Source organism: Podarcis muralis, chromosome 1 (genome assembly GCF_964188315.1).
Source record: "Podarcis muralis chromosome 1, rPodMur119.hap1.1, whole genome shotgun sequence".
Classification (NCBI taxonomy): Eukaryota; Metazoa; Chordata; class Lepidosauria; order Squamata; family Lacertidae; genus Podarcis; species Podarcis muralis.
The window spans coordinates 6,168,301-6,177,836 of record NC_135655.1 but is presented as its reverse complement, the minus strand read 5'-3'; positions in this window follow the sequence as shown (position 1 = coordinate 6,177,836).

The window sequence follows — 9,536 nt, the reverse complement described above, 5'->3', positions numbered from 1 at the left end:
ACTCAGTACCTTGAGTGTGTGTGTGTGTGTGTCCAGTTCTCTATCTAAAATATAATAGTGTGGTGTGTGTCTATATAATATGTGCGTGTATATCATAGAATGATATGTTGTTGTTTAGTCGTTTAGTCGTGTCCGCCTCTTTGTGACCCCCTGGACCAGAGCACACCAGGCACTCCTGTCTTCCACTGCCCCCCGCAGTTTGGTCAGGCTCATGCTGGTAGCTTCGAGAACACTGTCCAGCCATCTCGTCCTCTGTCGTCCCCATCTCCTTGTGCCCTCCATCTTTCCCAACATCAGGGTCTTTCCCAGGGAATCTTCTCTTCTCATGAGGTGGCCAAAGTCTTGGAGCCTCAGCTTCAGGATCTGTCCTTCCAGTGAGCACTCAGGGCTGATTTCCTTCAGAATGGATACGTTTGATCTTCTTGCAGTCCATGGGACTCTCAAGAGTCTCCTCCAGCACCAGAATTCAAAAGCATCCATTCTTCGGCGATCAGCCTTCTTGATGGTCCAGCTCTCACTTCCATACATCACTCCTGGGAAAACCATAGCTTTAACTATACGGACCTTTGTTGGCATGATACACACACACACACACACACACACACACACACACACACACACACACAATTCTATGATATACACACACATATTATATAGACACACACAACACTATTATAGAATTTAGAGGAATGTTTGAACTACAGTCTTTGCTAGTTTTTGCTACTAGCTGGCTGGGTTGCCCAAAACATCTGGAGGGCACCAGATCAGTGAAGCCTGTCAGAAAGATTACATTTTCTTCCAACTTTTCTTCTTCTTTTCTCTTTATTTTTTCTTCTTTCTTCTTTTTTCTTCTTTTCCCTCCTCTTTTGTTCCTTTTTTCATATATATGTGCTTATTTGAAATATATATGTATGTATTTGCAATATTTTGCTTATATTTTGTAACAATCATGTTAAATAAATTAATTTAAAAATAAATAAATAGAAAGACTACATTTATTATGGCAGAAACCCTGGTGGCCTACAGTCCTATCAGGGGAAAAGGTGGGGTATAATAATAATAATAATAATAATAATAATAATGAATTAACCACGTCCCCAAAAGGGTGAACCCCAAATCAGCACAGCTGGAAAAACTTCTGAAGAAGAGAAAAAAATTGCCATGCTTTGACATGTTGGTCAGGGTGCATTTGATTTAAATCAAAACGATTTAAACCACTAGTCAGTCCAGAATGCCACCACCTGATGTGCGTGGGTTGGCGTGGTCATATTTCACTGAAATAGTATTATTGATGATTAGTAGTGTGCTTCCGGTCCCTTTAAGCCTGCTTTGACCTAGATATAGCGCTGAATGGTGCAGTTCTGGGACATCTCAGTGCCTGTTCCCAGGTGAACTTCCCTGTGACTTGAGATCATCTGAGAAAGTCCAGAGTTACATTCCGCCTTGCAGGAAGCACAGAATTCTTCCTTGCTTCCTTGGAGCTGTGGAATGCCCTCCGCTGGGCCGTGCAGTAACAAACGACACAAGTTTTCATGACTTTTCCACATGCTGATTTATATTGAGAGATGCAAATTTAGAAATAATTAACAATTGTTGAAAGTAAGAAGTGTATGACTCCTTCCCTTCTGGCGTTCCACAGGCGCAGGCACAAAGCACTCTCGTTTCAACATGCCATCAGCCAGCAGGAAAAGGAAATCCAGGCTGATAATTGCATTAATCCCTGTTGCATTAAGTGTATTAATAATGATGTTCTCAAAGCTTTTTGGATGGAGGGGGAGGGATTTAATCCTCAAGGGGCTGCTGCTCATTTCTACGAAACAAAAGTTAATGGAATATAATGCTGTATTGTTTTTAATGCTGTATTGCTTTTGTTATGTACTGAGTTGAATAGGTTCCAAAATGTCTGATTGGAATAGGATCCAGCAGTCTGATTGGTCCTAGAACAATAGGATCCAGAATGCAGCAGTCTGATTGGTCCACAGGAGCCACCCAATCCAGCTCCAGGTGGAAGTGAATCTGCAACCTGATTGGCCTACAGGAGAATCCCGGAATTAGCCAATCACGTGGGGCCCACTGTGTGAACAATGTACTGTATTTTTCGCTCTATAACAAGCACCCGACCATAACACGCACATAGTTTTTAGAGGAGGAAAACAAGAAGAAAAAAAATTCTAAACGAAACAGTGGATGTATGATTTTTGTGGTTCATGCTGTGGCCACAAACATGTGATCTGACAGTGAGTTTGGGGTAGCCCAACGTAAAAATCCTGAGGATCCATGTGGATCCATGCTTTGTAACCATGTTTTTGCACCACTGCGGCCCCAGGCAACAGTTGGTGTATGATTTTTTTGGTGCAAGCTGTAGCCATTGACATGCTATGTGATCTGATGGTGAATTTGGGGTGATCCAGTGCAAAAATCCTGAGGATCCATGTGGATCCGTGTTTTGTAACCATGTTTTAAGTGGGGAGGGAAGGAAAAGCACTCAAGGGACAAGGAACACGCGTGGGGTGGGTGGAGAAGGATGCTGCTAATAATGCAGAAGAGGGGTATAAGAGGAGAAGGCTCCTCTCCGCTCCCACTTTGCTCCTTTTAAGCAAGCAGGCTCTCTGTCCCTCTCTCCTCCCCACTCAGCGGCTCTTCTCCCACTTTGCTGTTTCAGAGTAAGCCACGGAGGAGGGAAGGAAGGGGAACCATGGATCCTCTGCTCACGACTGCAGCAGACCCCCCCCCCCCGCCATCTGTAGGCATTCGCTCCGTAACACACACAGACATTTCCCCTTACTTTCTAGGAGGAAGAAAGAGAGTGTTATGGAGCAAAAAATACGGTATTTAAAGCAGACATTCTGGGGGAATTTCCATTCCTCCTCACCACTATGAGCTGAATAAAGAGCATGAAATCCACTCTTGACTCCGAGTATATTTCAGTTTTTAACACTCGATTGGGCGCCGCCCAGAGTAGCTGGGGAAACTCAGCCAGATGGGCGGAGTATAAGTAATTATTAATATTATTATTAATACAAGTATTCTTGGCAATAGGGGCCGTTTTGTACAGTGGCTAGAGCTTTGGACCTGAGCCACGGAGAACCGGGGTTTGAATTCCTGGTTCATGACAAAGTTTACTGTGGGATATTCTGACTCTTTCAGCCTAACCAAATTTGCAAAAATGGGGAAGGGGACAAGAAGCATGGAATACATATATTAGATTGGGCAGAATCTTGTTTCTTTCATGCTTTGTAAACTGCCTATTAACATCATCATCATCATCATTACACCATCCCTCTGCCGTGACCTTAATACCATCATTCTAACTGATAGGCAATGGCAGTGCTTTTTTTTCTTAAAAAAATCTTTAGGGGTACTCTCATTTTCCTACTCATATTGAAATACTGCCCCTCAACAAGGCCAAACTTAGATTCACAAAATGTTTAGGGGTATGCGCACCCCTGTGTGCATTAAAAAAAACACTGGGCAACGCCTTTGCTATCGAACTGACTTGACTCTGCTTAACATACTGTCAGCTTAACGTGCTCTCCAAATATGGCTTTGCTAATGCAGTATAAATAACCGGCTTTCCCAGCCCCCACCCCGACCCCTTGGGGATATTTATGACGGCAGTAGCAAATCCAGCGAATTCCATGGAAATCGCCTAATTCTTCCGACTCTCAGGGCTATTAATGTAATACCCACCGGTTCCCTTTTTCCCCCATTTATGAACAAAGGATGAGATTAGGCTGCAGAGGGGCATTTGGGGAACAGGAAGCGGTCTCCCTCGGGGAGTTTTATAGACATTTCGGTGATAAATTAGACTTGCTGCAAACTTGCTGCAAGGCAGTGGGGTGCAGAGCATTCTGAAGAGATTTGTTCCAAATGGGCCTGCTCAAGGGGCTATTTGATGGGAAAGTGGGGCAGGGGGGGTGGTCCTGCTGCCTCTGAGCTTTCATAAATTGCAATACCAAGGTTCCCCCCCTGTAGCCTCCAGGCCTGCCTGTCCAGGGCATTGGTCTCAGCCTTGCTGCCCTCCCACGAGGAGGTTTGCAAGGATACAGGAGTGGTAATACTCCAGCAGCCTCAGGCGTCATTTGAGGGGAAGTCAGACTGTATAATTGAAGCAATCAATCTCTCCTTCAGCTCCGTAAGGGAGCTGACTGCGCTTCTAAGTTCATTTCCATCGCTGCTCGCCAAACCCATTTCCAGGATGATCCGGTATCCGCTGCGTTGCCCGTTTCGTGATGGATGGCAGCACCGCTGTGCCGCGACACCGCTTCACGTCCCTCTCTCTTCCTTCCTCGCATCTGCAAGCTTAATAAAATGGAAAATAAATCTTTCTGGAAACCTGCTTAGACGTGCCCTCCTCAAAACCCCAATTTTTGAGCCTCTCCTGAAACCCCCAGGAAAAAGCGCTCCATCCAGGCCTGGATGAAAAAATCCCTGCCTGTTGAAGCCTAGCCGCTAGCATTTCTCCGATGAAATTTGTTGTTGTTTAGTCATTTAGTTGTGTCCAACTCTTCGTGACCCCCTGGACCAGAGAACGCCAGGCACTTCTGTCTTCCACTGCCTCCCGCAGTTTGGTCAAACTCATGCTGGTAGCTTCAAGAACACTGTCCAACCATCTCATCCTCTGTCGTCCACTTTTCCTTGTGCCCTCCATCTTTCCCAACATCAGGGTCTTTTCCAGGGAGTCTTCTCTTCTCATGAGGTGGCCAAAGTATTGGAGCCTCAGCTTCAGGATCTGTCCTTCCAGTGAGCACTCAGGGCTGATTTCCTTCAGAATGGAGAGGTTTGATCTTCTTGCAGTCCATGGGACTCTCAAGAGTCTCCTCCAGCACCATAATTCAAAAGCATCAATTCTTCAGCGATCAGCCTTCTTTATGGTCCAGCTCTCACTTCCATACATCACTACTGGGAAAACCATAGCTTTTACTATATGGACCTTTGTTGGCAAGGTGATGTCTCTACTTTTTAAAGAAAATAGGGGTGTCCTATTTAATTAATTTAATAATAATAATAATAATAATAATAATAATAATAATAATAATAATACTTTTATTATTTATACCCCGCACATCTGACTGGGTTGCCCCAGCCACTCTGGGTGGCTTACGATGTATATAAAAACATAATAAAACACTGAACATTAAAAAAATTCCCTGTACAGGGCTGCCTTCCAGATGTCTTCTAAAGGTTGCGTAGTTACTTATCTCCTTGGTTTGGGGGTCGCATAACACCATACCCTCCAACATTTCTCTGATGAATGTCCTAAGGGAAAGTGGAATATTCCAGGTTCGAATCACAAGCTGGGACGGCTTCTGTAAATCTAGGATCATCCCTGGGATAATTATATACACATCCATCAGGTCTCTTCTTCCTCACCTTTTCTCTAAAGTTAAAAGGGTTGTGTGTTTACTTATACAATATAGATTCATCTGTGATAGTTGCAGTGGAACCAGGAAATGGCCTAATCCAATTTGGTCCCTAGCGGTAGACAAGAATTGAATTAGCTGGTGGGCTGAGATGCTTTGTGCCATGTGTGGTCCATTGCTAACAACTACCACCACCCCACCAAACGAAAAGACCCCACAGAGAGGCGCAAAAGGACTTCCAGCCACCCCAGGTTGTTTTCTTGATCAGAATAATAATAATGCATTAGCAGGAGATCAAACAAGGGTAATAAATCTTCTGCTGCAGACCCCTCATTACGCTAGATAATTTGAAATTGCCTCTTGGGCATTAAACAGTTCATTAGTGTTTTGCGAGGGAGGGGAGGCGAACGAAGGGAGCAAACATGAGCAGGGGAGAGGCGGGCAGAGGAGAGAGCCGTCCTTTTAATTGATATTTAAACCCTGACAAATTGATGCAACAAGCTGCAGCTGGGGGGGGGGGGATCAATTGGGCTGCACAGGCGATGGCGGCAGCGGCGGAAGTCTGTTGCCAAAGAACCACGTTCCTGTACGCCTGACAAATTGGCTCATTCATGAGGACTTGCAGCTTGCCCTCCTCTCGTAAGACACAGTGTTGGCTTTGGTGTCTTATTTCCCAAAGTGAAAATACTTCCCTGCTGTTTCCCTTTCTGCGCAACCTCCAGCAACCTTGTTTTCCTCACAAGCCTGGAGGAGGAAAAACCTGAGAAGGTTGTTATTGTCAGTCAGGTGATGTGATGCTTCGAGCCGTCGCTCTGTCAATCTACATCTTTTATAAATACATAACAAACAAACAAACAAAAAGTGGCCTTTTGACCGCAGCTGCCTTATCAAGGTTTTGTGCAGAAGCCACTTTTCAGGGACTGCAGCTCTTATTGCCCCTGACAGTTGGATCTATGTTGTCCAAGGCTGATGAGAGTTGGGGGTTCAACAACATCTGGAGGGCATCAGGCTCCCCCAGCTCTCCTCCGAAGAAATCCCGAATTTCCACTCAAGCTTTGTGAATTCAAGACACAGAAGTGGACCCCAGGGATTACCTCTGGTTACGAACTTAATTCGTTCCGGAGGTCCGTTCTTAACCTGAAACTGTTCTTAACCTGAGGCACCACTTTAGCTAATGGGGCCTCCCGCTGCCACCGTGCCACCGGTGCGCAATATCTGTTGTCATCATGAGACAAAGTTCTTAACCCGAGGTACTACTTCCGGGTTAGCGGAGGCTGTAACCCGAAGTGTTTGTAACCCGAGGTGTTTGTAACCTGAGGTACCACTGTACAGTAAACAAATAAAAAGTGGAGGGGGAAATAGAAGGCATAAGGCTGAACCCACCCCATCCCTGTTTCCGTATCAGCATTTATGTTATTTGTCATGGACTAGTCGGGCACAGGTAAACCACTGAGCCTCCTGGGCTTGCCAATCGGAAGGTCGGCGGTTCGAATCCCCGCAACGGAGTGAGCGCACGTTGCTCTGTCCCAGCTCCTGCCAACCTAGCAGTTCTGGGCACCACAGTTCAAGAAGGACACTGACAAACTGGAACGTGTCCAGAGGAGGGCAACCAAAATGGTCAAAGGCCTGGAAACGATGCCTTATGAGGAACGGCTAAGGGAGCTGGGCATGTTTAGCCTGGAGAAGAGGAGGTTAAGGGGTGATATGATAGCCATGTTCAAATATATAAAAGGATGTCATACAGAGGAGGGAGAAAGGTTGTTTTCTGCTGCTCCAGAGAAGCGGACACGGAGCAATGGATCCAAACTACAAGAAAGAAGATTCCACCTAAACATTAGGAAGAACTTCCTGACAGTAAGAGCTGTTCGACAGTGGAATTTGCTGCCAAGGAGTGTGGTGGAGTCTCCTTCTTTGGAGGTCTTTAAGCAGAGGCTTGACAACCATATGTCAGGAGTGCTCTGATGGTGTTTCCTGCTTGGCAGGGGGTTGGACTCGATGGCCCTTGTGGTCTCTTCCAACTATGATTCTATGATTCTATGAAAAGCACACCTCAAAAGATAAATAGGTACCACTGTGGCAGGAAGGTAAACGGTGTTTCCGTGTGCTTTGGTTTCCGTCACGGTGTCCCATTGCTCCAGAAGCGGTTTAGTCTAGCTGGCCACATGACCCGGAAAGCTGTCTGTGGACAAACGCCGGCTCCCTTGGCCTGAAAGCGAGATGAGCGCCGCAACCCCATAGTCGCCTTTGGCTGGACTTAACCATCCAGGGGTCTTTTACCTTTAGTGGGACACAGAGGAATGGTGGGGGGAAGCAGCTGGGGAACCACAAAGGGAAGAAGGCTCGAAGTCCAGGGATTGGTGGTGGGACAATGAGAAGTGGTCAGAGGGAGGAGACTGGGAAGAGGAGGTATTGGAAGCTGAAGAGGCAACAAGGCTTTGTGAGCGGGGAGAGTCTGTGGCAGAGAGCAGCCCAGAATCAGAGGCAGAAGCTGAAGCAGGAGAAGAGGGAGGCCAAGAGGCAGAGATGAATCAGGCTGGTGAGAAGGCAAGGATATCTCCCCCTCCTGCTGCAAGAAGCTCCCCCCCTTGTCTCCCAGAACCAGAAGAGGTATGAAAAGGCATAGGAGAAGCTTCCTTCATTCAGGCGCAGTCTCAGATAGCTTGGGGAGAACCAACCTTCAGCCTCAGCAATGGCTTCACAGAGGCAAGACCTGCCGGAGATGATACGCTGCGCTCATTAGGCCTGACCCTCCTGTTTTTGCTAATAAAAAGTTAACTCCAACTTGCTCGGTGTGATCTACTGCTGGCTGTCTCTTCTCATTATTCCTGCGCTGTGCAGGAGAACGCATCCTGCCGATACCTGATGAGATGCTCACCTGAAAGTCCCATTTTGTAAGATTTAAGGATGCAGGGCCTTTATTGTGTTGGCCCCTAACTTTGAAACATCCTCCTGTTACATGTCAGACAGTCACCGTCTCTTTTTAAGCGGACAGCTTTACCCCATTCTGCATCATATGTTTACAGTTGCTCTCTGTGTCTATTGCTGCTGTTTTCATTGTTAAATCGCTTAAAGATGTTTCACAGAGGAAGCAATTTGAAAAAACACACATACATATATAATGTTTTCACTTCAGATGTAAACACACCTCCAGTGGCTGATATTTCCTCTCCCTACTGTATTTTTCGCGCTGTAAAACACACCAGACCATAAGACACACCTAGTTTTTGGAGGAGGAAAACAAGAAAAAAAATATTCTGAATCCCAGAAGCCAGAACAACAAGAGGGATTGCTGCGCAGCGAAAGCAGCAATCCCTCTTGCTGTTCTGGCTTCTGGGATAGCTGCGCAGCCTGCATTCGCTCCATAAGACGCACACACATTTCCCCTTACTTTTCAGGAGGGAAAAGGTGAGTCTTATAGAGCAAAAAATACAGTAATTTTGAGAAAAGCTTGAATATACTAGAAGTCACTTATTAGTACTGTATGTTCGAGAAAGGTTAAAAAGCCCCCTGGTTTCATGGTTAATTTTGCTCCATTGAATGAATGTTCAAGTTCCTTATTGGATTTTTATTACAGCTGCGATTGACAGAGAAAATGAGCGGGACAGACTTAAAAATGGGGAGGAAATGCGAGGGTCCTAATAAATAGGTCGTCAGAGGTCTCCTGTTTCATAGGAAGGAAGCTGTCTTTGTATTACGCCAGCCATAAAAAATGATTAAACCCGGAGCGAGACAGGAAGCTGATAATTTGATTTATCGTCTTAATGGCTACGATTCATGAATAAATAATAGGGTGGGTTATGTTATCTCTCGTAAAATGAAAAAAGAAACAGGGAGAGGGGGGCGAAAGCGAGAGCCATTTCTCTAATGAGTGGCAGGCAGAATGACATTGGGGGCCACGTTTGCCCTGTTTAAAAAAGGTTAAGGGAATAGCTTATTTCTCATCATTTCGCAGATCGTGGTCTCGGTCCCCGAGTCCTGGGGAAAAAAACGCACGTTTAACTAAAAGCCATTCACTTCCCATTAGCTTTAACATCCAGGAAAGAACATGAAATTGATCACCGGGTCATCAATAAACCTGGCCAAAGATCTGGCTAAAAGCTTCCTTGATCCTTTTCCCTAACCCCCTCCCTCCACCCCAGGGCACGTCCCCCCCCCCACACACACACCACAAAA